The sequence below is a fragment of the Corvus kubaryi genome, unplaced genomic scaffold, assembly GCF_017639235.1.
Source record: "Corvus kubaryi isolate FWS band 111438036 unplaced genomic scaffold, C.kubaryi_AGA036_p1.0 37308, whole genome shotgun sequence".
Classification (NCBI taxonomy): domain Eukaryota; kingdom Metazoa; phylum Chordata; class Aves; order Passeriformes; family Corvidae; genus Corvus; species Corvus kubaryi.
Genome location: NW_024581096.1, coordinates 12,489,761 through 12,499,327, shown reverse-complemented (window position 1 = coordinate 12,499,327; position 9,567 = coordinate 12,489,761).

The window sequence follows — 9,567 nt, the reverse complement described above, 5'->3', positions numbered from 1 at the left end:
GGCCGCCCCGCCCGCCCTCGCGCGGCCCCGGCGGCGGGCTCCTACAGCCCCTCGCCGGGGGGCAGAGGCCTTGCCTCTCCCGGTGTTTCTTCACAAGGAGTCCGTGATAGCCCGGGGCTGGCTCCACTACCCTCCGCCCCGGGTCGCAGTGAGGCGGAGTAGGCGTTCTGCTGCTGCTGCTGGGGTCGGCACGCAGCTACTCTTGGGAAACTTCCCTGTCCGACCATCCACGAGCCGTCCTTGGCAGTTGCACAGCCGCCCACACTCATAGTCACGCCAGGTCTCCCATGGAAGAGGCTCAGACGACCAGAACCTTAAAATAATTTAATCGTGATGCAATAACTAAAGAAAAAAAATCCCAGCTCGAGGTGCTGCCTCCGTGTAGGGACGCCGAACAAAGGAAACCCTGGGCTTTTACACCCTTACAGCCTAAGGGCAGGAAAGTCACAGAATCACAGAACCACTCAGGATGGAAAAGACCTCCAACATCATCGAGTCCAACCTTTGAAGTCTGAGTCTGGAGGTCGTCGGCTCCAGCCCTGTCTCTGAGTGTAAGGTCCCCTGGCCGGGCCACAGGTCCCTGTGCCCATTGTTAAGTTCTTGTGCCATGCCCTGGACACCTGGATGGGCCAAAACACTCACACCCAAGACCCTCAGGTCACACAAAGGGAGATTAGCAGAACACCTGATTAAAACTTGGGGGTTTTTTTCCCACCAGATGTTATTTAAAGAGGGCTGTCTGGCCCTGTTTTTCTTGAGGCATCAGCTGTGTACTAGTTTGAAAACCAACCAGTGGGAGGCACCAAGTCAGAATAACAATTCAATAGTGAAATCAAAAAAAAAGGCAGAAAACACTGGTTCAGACTGACAGAGTCAGGATACAACCTGACACCCTGTTAGTCAGGGTGGCAGTAGCAGTCCAATAAGATGGTGGCTACACTCCTCCTGAAGTGGTGGATGTGGTTCTGTTGAAGTGGTGATCCTGTAGAAGGGTCTGCTCTTCCTCAGAAGGTCCAGTGGTGGCTGTGTAGCTCCTGTCCTCTGGGAATCCAGTGGAAAGGTTGTCTGTGGTGTTTGGAATCTCAGATTATATCCAGGATGGAATGCTTGGTTCCTCCTTCTGCGTGGAGCATCTCACAATGGGATGATGAGTCATGAGGCCAGGTGTTGATGGACTCATTAACAGAAGATGGTCCGGAGGGAGTCACGGGGCAAGGCATTGACGGGCCATTAACAGAAAGATAGTCCGGAAGGAGGAGGCAAGGAAACACTGTCCCATCTGGTTTCAACAGCTCATGAGAACAGTAATAGAATACACTGCAACCCAGGACAAGCTGCTTACAGAAACACACATAAATCCAGAAAGGGTAATGAAACCTTTGGCATTGTATTGACACAGCTTTTCAAACTTAGGCCCTGCTCCCCGTATTTCAGGTTACCAGGAAGCAGACAGAGCAAAGAAGTCCTTAATTCAATGCTCATTTTATATATGTCTTTAAATTGGTTGGACTACAAAAATGTGTAAAGGCTGTAAATATGAATGCAGAATTTTTTCTCAATCTACAATAACAGGTCTGTCACTGGAATACTCTTCATTTTCTGTGCAAACACCAGGTCCTGTAATGCAGGCACTTATTATATCCACTGCTATGGAGCCACCCACAAGAAATGGCCAGGAGAAAAGTATTTGCATTTTCATTCAAATGAAGCTGGCTAGTTTAGTTTGTTATCCATCTCCCTTAGAGACACTATTCCATATAAGGGTTTGTTTTCACAGACATTGTGATGTTACTGTGACGCTAAGCTTCTCTGACTAATTTTCAGTTTCATTTGTCCCCTCACACCTTCAGGTCTTGGAGTGTGTGTTGAATATGAACAGACAATTTCTGTTGTGTCACCTTTGATTTCACCTGATGCTCCTTACTTTATGCCATATAAATAACACCATAATCACACACTGGATAATGTCTGGACTTTGCTATGGTTTAACTGAGCAGTCCTTTGCACTTGCTGTTCTGTTGTCATCCAGAGTTACAGTGGGTAATCTGTGGCAGAAACATTTCAGTCAGAACCCTATTAAGTTATTTCAGTTTCAGGGAGGTGAGGGCAGCATTGTATGAGCATTAATTCCAATTTGAAAAATTGGATTTTGCCAAACCAAGGAATAAACAGGCATGGGAGAGAAACAGATATTCTAATCTAATGAAATGAAGGCTAATGATTTCAGTTCAGCAAACTCTCCTGAAGCAGCAAGTTGGCCAGCAGAAAATATATGTTAAAAACAGGGAGACATTCCCTAGCATAGGCTTGCAGTAAAAACAGTGTGATTTTCATCTATGTGATGCCATTTCATGTTTTTCATTAATAAGCAGCAGCAAACAGGAGGCTGTATGAATTCATCATTGCAGAGCTAATGGGTACAAGAAAGGAGTTGTTTTAGGATTGAATCCACACTGTGTCAGAGTGCTTTTGTGTGCTTTATTGAATTACGTCAGTGAGTATTTACTGTGATTTATATCAACATTTCTTGCAGAGGTGCAGGCACTTTTGCAATACAGACTGCATGCCAGACTTTTACAGTTGGTCTCAGATTTGTTGGTTACAATTACCCTTACATTTCAGTCCTTTGGAAAAATACTAAGGAAGCAAAGTGAAGTTACAGCTGTACACAAACTTTTGATTCTCCTCTTTCACACGTATATTGTTTACAATTTAGTCCATCCTAATGCATGGTTAAAGAAATACTGGTATCTCTACAGTTTATATTGGTTTTGTTAAATGAAAAAGCAAAAATTACTCTTGTCTGTTGTAATATTTCAAATCTTGATAACTAAAATTGCCTAAAATTGTAAGTAGCAGGTGAAACTTCTCTAGTAAATTGAAAGATACCTGCATTAAACTGAAATTGAGAACGTTAAAGATTCTCATGGAATTTATGACGGTAGTTCTGTGTCCCAAGCTTGTCAAAACTTTCAAGCACGGTTGCCTTATCCCAAAGCTTGCATTTGTGCCTTGCCTGAATAGAAGCTGCGCTCCATTCACAACACTTCTTGATAGCCACAAAGATGCTGTAGGGGATACTCCGCATTTCTGACATTGTATCTTGTGCTGTTGTGAAAGACGCTGTGCCCTCTGCAATGTTCTTGCCAAAAGCAGCACCTTAATCTCTGCAATTTCAATAGATTCATCAGCTTGGAGCGTCTCTTTGCCTTTCTATGTTCTCTGTGTCTGTGTGAGTGTGGATTTGCTGCTTGCTCTCCTAAATGTACATCCCACCACACAGCAGCAAAAAATCTATCCTGAGATCATTATACCCTTCTTAAGAAGCTGTGAATTCATGCTGCTTGAGAATATGACTCTGTCTGTCTGAGGTTATGAATTACAGATGTAGAAATAAAAGCTCTGTCCCATCCACAAAAAGTAATTGCAAAAGCTGCCCTGTCCACTAAAATTGACATACTCTAGAAAAGGTACAGTTTGCAAGTTCTTTTTAGTCCAGTCAGTCATTGAGGTGGTGATCTGTCCCACCTGTACTGAACAGGCTTTGTCTTTAACTTTCAGAATGTCAGAAATTTGCCCTCTGATACTCTGGTAAGTAGGAGAACAAATTACTGATGCTTGTGATAGTGATTTCTGTACTTTGGACTTTAACCCTTGTACCTGAAGCAAAATATTCTCCATTCCTTTGAGTCACAGCTTTTAGTATTACTGTGCTTTCATGATTTAGATTAAGAGAATGGCAAGAAGCTTTATATAGCTAATCTTTATTTTTGGTAATCAGAAGAAAATAAATATTTTCCTGTGAGTTTATTATTAACCACTCTTGCGGAGATTGGAAACTCTAGGCCAGGGTTATTCCCAAATTTTGTTTGCCTGAATACTGAGCTTGAGGTCTGTGCTGAGCACCACATGTACTCCTGTTTGGCCATCCTGCCCTAACTTACCTCCAGTGAGCCATTCCTGCCAGATAGCACTGTCTCCCACATTCACCAGAGAAAATTTCTCCTGCATTGCTTGGGCGATGGATTGAGAAACTTTTATATTTATGGACTGTTTCCATCATCTTGCCCATGAGCTATTTATTGTCTGCCTTATGGCATACCTAATATATGTTACTTATTTTGTGAGCCTTTAATAATTTGACAAAGCAAGCATTCTGAGGAGCAGGTAATCTTGGAGGAAAGAAGGTATTGACCTGAAGTGATGAAATATTTGAAAGATTTTTCTCAAAACAACCATGCTTCTACTATTTTCTAGTTCAAAACATGCACAGGAGACAAATTAAATTCCATCCAGCACTTCCAGCTGCAGACCAGGACTTTGCACATGGCAGCATGGCACAAATTCTGAATTCCAATTTCCTGGCCTGAAATTCAAGTCTTTGCAGACTTCCTTGACTTTCATCATCTTTACTATGCTGTAAGAGCCTGGAGTGTTTTTCTGTCAAAAAATTACCAGGATTGAAAAACAAAGCTCTTAGAAACTATTCTAAAAGGAAGGTTGCTGCTGTTAATTTAATTCTGCTGATCTTTCTTACATACTAATGTGCACTATTTTCTACAGTAAAGGCGCTTTGTTTAACTGTACATTTGGATGGAGTTTTTGAATGAAGATGTTCTATATATTCATTTCGTGGTGTCATATTGCCATGGTATATGGGCAAGTCCTTATTCAGCAAGCATCTTACACATGCTGCTGGACAGGGCCATGAAGTAGCATGTGACTAGATGATGGGAGGAACACATTCACAGGAAACAGAAGCTGATATGTCAAAGATAATTTGAACATGGGTGTTTCCACTCTTGGTGTTGTAGCAATGTGATTCTTTTAAAACACTGATTCTTGTAGAATTTTTATTTTTATGTCTGATGGATTGTTTCCAGAAAAGCAGGAGAACAGCCCTCCATTTGTGTAATTTTTCACCAGTTAATACAAGGAGTCTCTTTGTTTAATAAAATCTTGTCCCACACGGGTTTTATTATTCTGTGAATGTGTTCATGGAGGACGGCCTGCCCTGTTCCAAATGCAGATGCACAAAATTGAGCCTCTTCCACTGTCATCCTTAAGTCTTCATTTCAACCTCCGTGCACTGACTTCATCAGTCCACTGGCAGAAGACTGGAAATTAACTGGGGGCTGCAGATGGCCTAACTCCTTCTAAAACTGTGTGGTTTGACCCAAGAACTACAGGAGCTCTTGCCCCTTGGTGTAAGAGGGAATCTGATCATACTAGGAAATGCACCTTCTATCAAGTTCTTTTAATTTATGAGGATAGTTTCTAGAGTTTGTGACTTTCTTTGTTGGTATCTGAGCTGTTACAGTGGGGATTCTGTAACACGATGTATCAAACAAGGAGGCCTGTGGAAAAGAAATATATAAGGACCGATTCTTGATAGATGTTTCAGAGATGTTTGTTTCTCCAGCCACATGGCCAGGATCTGCTGAGGAACTGAGGCAATCACGGGACCCGAGGGTCCCTGCCCGCGCAGGGGAACACAAAACAACCAATGGGGAACGAGGCTGACCAGGGGCAGGGAAACACCGTGCCTCCCCCCAGGGCCCCTCTCCCAGGGCTACATGGCAGGGGGAGGAGACCCCGACATTTCACCTGTTTATTTTTAACAAAAAGAGATTTAAAACTTAATATTGAAAACAACAAGAACAGTTTCAAAACAAAACAAGCCACCCTCCTGAGTCTTTGAATGTCCAAACAGATTCTCCAGAACATCTTAAGGCTGACAGAAGGGAGACAGAACTCTCTGAGCATGCTTTGTAGGGAAACTGAGGCAGGAGAGGGTTTAATTTCTTCCCTCCCCCTTTTCATCCCTCCCTCGGCATCAGAGAGGGATTTTTGGGGAAACAATTGGCAAAGGCATGGTTTTGTGAGGGAAACCATGGGTGGAAAAATGGATTGGGAATACACTGGGGGTAATAGGATATAGGGTAAAAGGGAAAGGTGGGATTAGGAAAGGGAGACTGTAGGGGGGGCTTATAATGGAGATATTGTCTAACATGACTACGATTTTTAGCATATATACTGCCTTTTACAGGAACACCATCAGGCCCAGTGACCTGTGCTGCTTGGAATCCTTTTCTACCTTGTACAATTTTGAATTCCACCACCTCTCCATCTCCCAAGCTTGGGATGTATTTTTCAGGGTTATTCTTTTTAATAGCAGTTCTATGCACGAATATGTCTTGCTGGTTGTCACATCTCATTATAAAACCATTATTTTGTTTAACATTATACCATTTTACTGTTCCTAAAACCTTAGCTACGATGATTTTTTCCTTTTTCCAAGTGGCTGCTGTTTTCTGTCTCGCTGCATTTTTGCTTTCTCTTTCGCTTGCTCCTGTGTTGGAATTGCCAGGGCTGCTAGTGCTGCCGGGGCTGCCGGAGCTGCTCGTGCCTGTGCGCTCTTCCCGGGGTTGCATTCGGGGCTGCGCGGGCCGGGCCGGGCCGGGCCGCGCCGCTCAGTTCTCCGTGTGTCACCTCCTCTGGTCGCAGCTTCGCTGCCACTGCCAGGCGCTGTACCCACGTCTCGGCCGGGCCCCCGAGCGACGACTCTCCCGCGCCCGGCTCCAGCGCACGTCTCGGCTGGGCGCGGCTCCGCTCCACCGCCGCTGCCGCCAGCCGCTGCCCGCGCGCCGCCCCTCTTGGCCAGGCGTTCATGGGGCTCGCTCCACCACGCGCTGCGCGGGGCTGTGTGGGCACCGCTGGGTCCCGCTGCTCCTGCCATGCCTCGCTCCGCCACCGACACTGCGGCTCGCGTGGCTCCGCCCGCACGCGGGAACTGCCTTGCCGCTGCTCGCAGAGCACTCGGTGCACGTGGCCTGGGCCACACGGTCCCTGCGCCAGGCTTCCCTTCGCCAGGACACAGCTGACATTGCTCAACAGTCTCGGTAATTAAATAATATTCATGAAAATATTCTTCCATCGGCATATATTTTGACTCCAGTATTAACTGTGTCCAAACAGTGTTCCAAAAGTCTTTGGTAAGAATTAAATCCCAAGAAACATAGAAAAAGTTCTTAAACAACCATGCCAGGAAGTTTTTCAGTTCCTTTTGAGCTTGAATTAAGCTAAAATTTACAAATTGTTGTTCAAGAATCTTTTCAAGTTTAAGATAAATGTCCATATGAGGCTCTGAGAGCCAAGAGTCTTTCCACGGTTCCTCCATAGTTTAGAGATGGAACAGCAAAACAAAAACAAGAAGAGGAATCCAAAGTTTCTTTACTCACACATCAGTCGCTTAGGGATCGGGGATCGCTCTGCCTGCATTATCCACCATTTGCTACAGTGGGGATTCTGTAACATGATGTATCAAACAAGGAGGGCCGTGGAAAAGAAATATATATGGACTGATTCTTGATAGGTGTTTCAGTGTGGAAGGTATCTTTTCAGCTTTATACTGGCTAGCGCTTGTATTTCAATGCCTTAGAAAGCCTCGAGCAGCCTTGGGAGGTAGCACGGGCGATCTAGCACTTTAGTAGCTCTAAAATCGGTACCTGTATCAGCTGCAAAGCAAATACCACCAGCAGAAGCAAAGAGGGAGAAATATAGCTCCCTGCTCGCTCAATTTCCTGCAGTTAGAAGCTTTCAAATGAGAGAGACAACCAGAGATGTTCACAGGAAGATAGCTGAGCTAAGAGAGAGGGTGGAGCCTCCCCTCCACCATCTTTTATTCGGAGAAGGGGAAAGGGGCGGACTGGGGGCGGACCCGGGGTGACCGGCCAATCAGACACTGCTGAAGAGTCTGAGTTACATTTGGTTTTGCCCGCGCTTAGAACAAAGGAGCTCGGAGCACATGGGCAGGAGCACTTGTCTTTGGGAGGGGGAGGGGAAGCTCAGAACAGGCAGCAACATTTCAGAGAGATGTTTATTTCTCCAGCCACATGGCCGGGGCTCTGCCGAGGAACTGTTCAATCATGGGACCTGAGGGTCCTTCCCCATGCAGGGGAACACAAAACAACCAATGGGGAACGAGGCTGACCAGGGGCAGGGAAATCCCATGTCTCCCCCCCAGGGCCCCTCTCCCAGGGCTACATGGCAGGGAGGAGGGACCCCGACACTGAGCATGACAGCCTTTTGTTGCCTCAGATTTTTAGATCAGAACTGATCACCCAGGTTGTATTTTCTTTGGTTGTTGAAGCAGAACTAACTGCACAATAGAGAAACTTTGCTACTTACTCACCAAAATTAAGAACTTAGGTATTTTCAAAGACCACTCAACGGCTCCCTGCATGTTTTGTCCTTGTGTGATTTTTTTTTCTTTTATTCTGAGCTCAAAAGAATCATTTTAGTAATCTGAACTAAGAAGGAGGCAAAAAATGTTTTAATTCAAAGCCACTTTTATTAAAAACTGCTTCAGAAGACAGCAGGTTGTAACGTAGGAAATTCAGTGAAAGAGAGAGGAAGGTGAAAGATCTGAGTGGGAAGTTTGTTCCTTGTTTTCTCTTTAGAAAAATACTGCTTTATTTAATGATTTCCCATTGGCTCACAGGCTTTTCAGTGAGGCTGAGACTGCAAACTGTTGTCAGTCTAAACTACTTCTTCAGAATCAAGTCAATCAGGCCATGGACTAATTTCTGAAAGTAAAACCATATACTTCTTTCTTTTCTCACAGATTTCTAATTAAACTTCTTTCTCCTTTCTTTAAATACCACTAGAGAAACTGGGACCCAGACCTATAACATTTTCCCACAATTTGGTTTCATTCTAGTTCATGTTTTTCTTGCACAGATGTTGTGTTTTACCCCCGGCAAGGGGATGCACCCAGCACCTCTCAAGTTGCACACAGCCCTGTTTTGCAAAATGCAGCAATTAATGCTCATGACGTGGCTGGAGATGAGAGCTGCTGCCCTGCAAGGATGTCCCAGGCAAGGACAGCAGTCCCTGGAACTCTGGGGGAAGGGAGGACCAGGATTTGGGAGTGGTGTTTCAGAGAGAGCAGAGCTCAACTTGGCTCTGTGTAAAGAAGCATTTTCTCTTGCCAGGATGCCAGTGCCTACCACAGAGGCAGAATATCACCTACCAAACCACAGCTCTTATGGCAGGCAGGGGCTTGCAGGTCTTGCCAAGTTTTGGTTAAATCTAGGAGCTCAGGGAATGGGAGAGATACAGGCTCATTTTAGCAAAGACAAGAAGCCATTAAGTATACTCCAAATTACAGCTTTGCAGTTTCCAGAAGGTTTCTCCATCGTAACACAAATTACAAAACAGCATGTATTTTATAACAGAGGATGAAAGTCTGGGACAGAAGACATTTTGTCTTGAGCATCTGCTAAGCCAGAGGCTTTCAATTATCAGCAGCAATGGAAAGATGACTAATCTTCATGAACATTTCTGAGGAAAAAAATCATATCTTCCACATGACTTACTGAATATAAAGCTTGTTAATTTTTAAGAACAAGAACACATACACACACATATTCACATCAGCTGCTGTATTTTGAAGGATCTTCCTTTTTCCTTTGAAAGAAATTAGTATGTAAGTTAACTATTTATTTGTAAAGTATTATGACACTCAATCAGCAGAGATTGCATGCAATAATTTTGCAGAGAAAA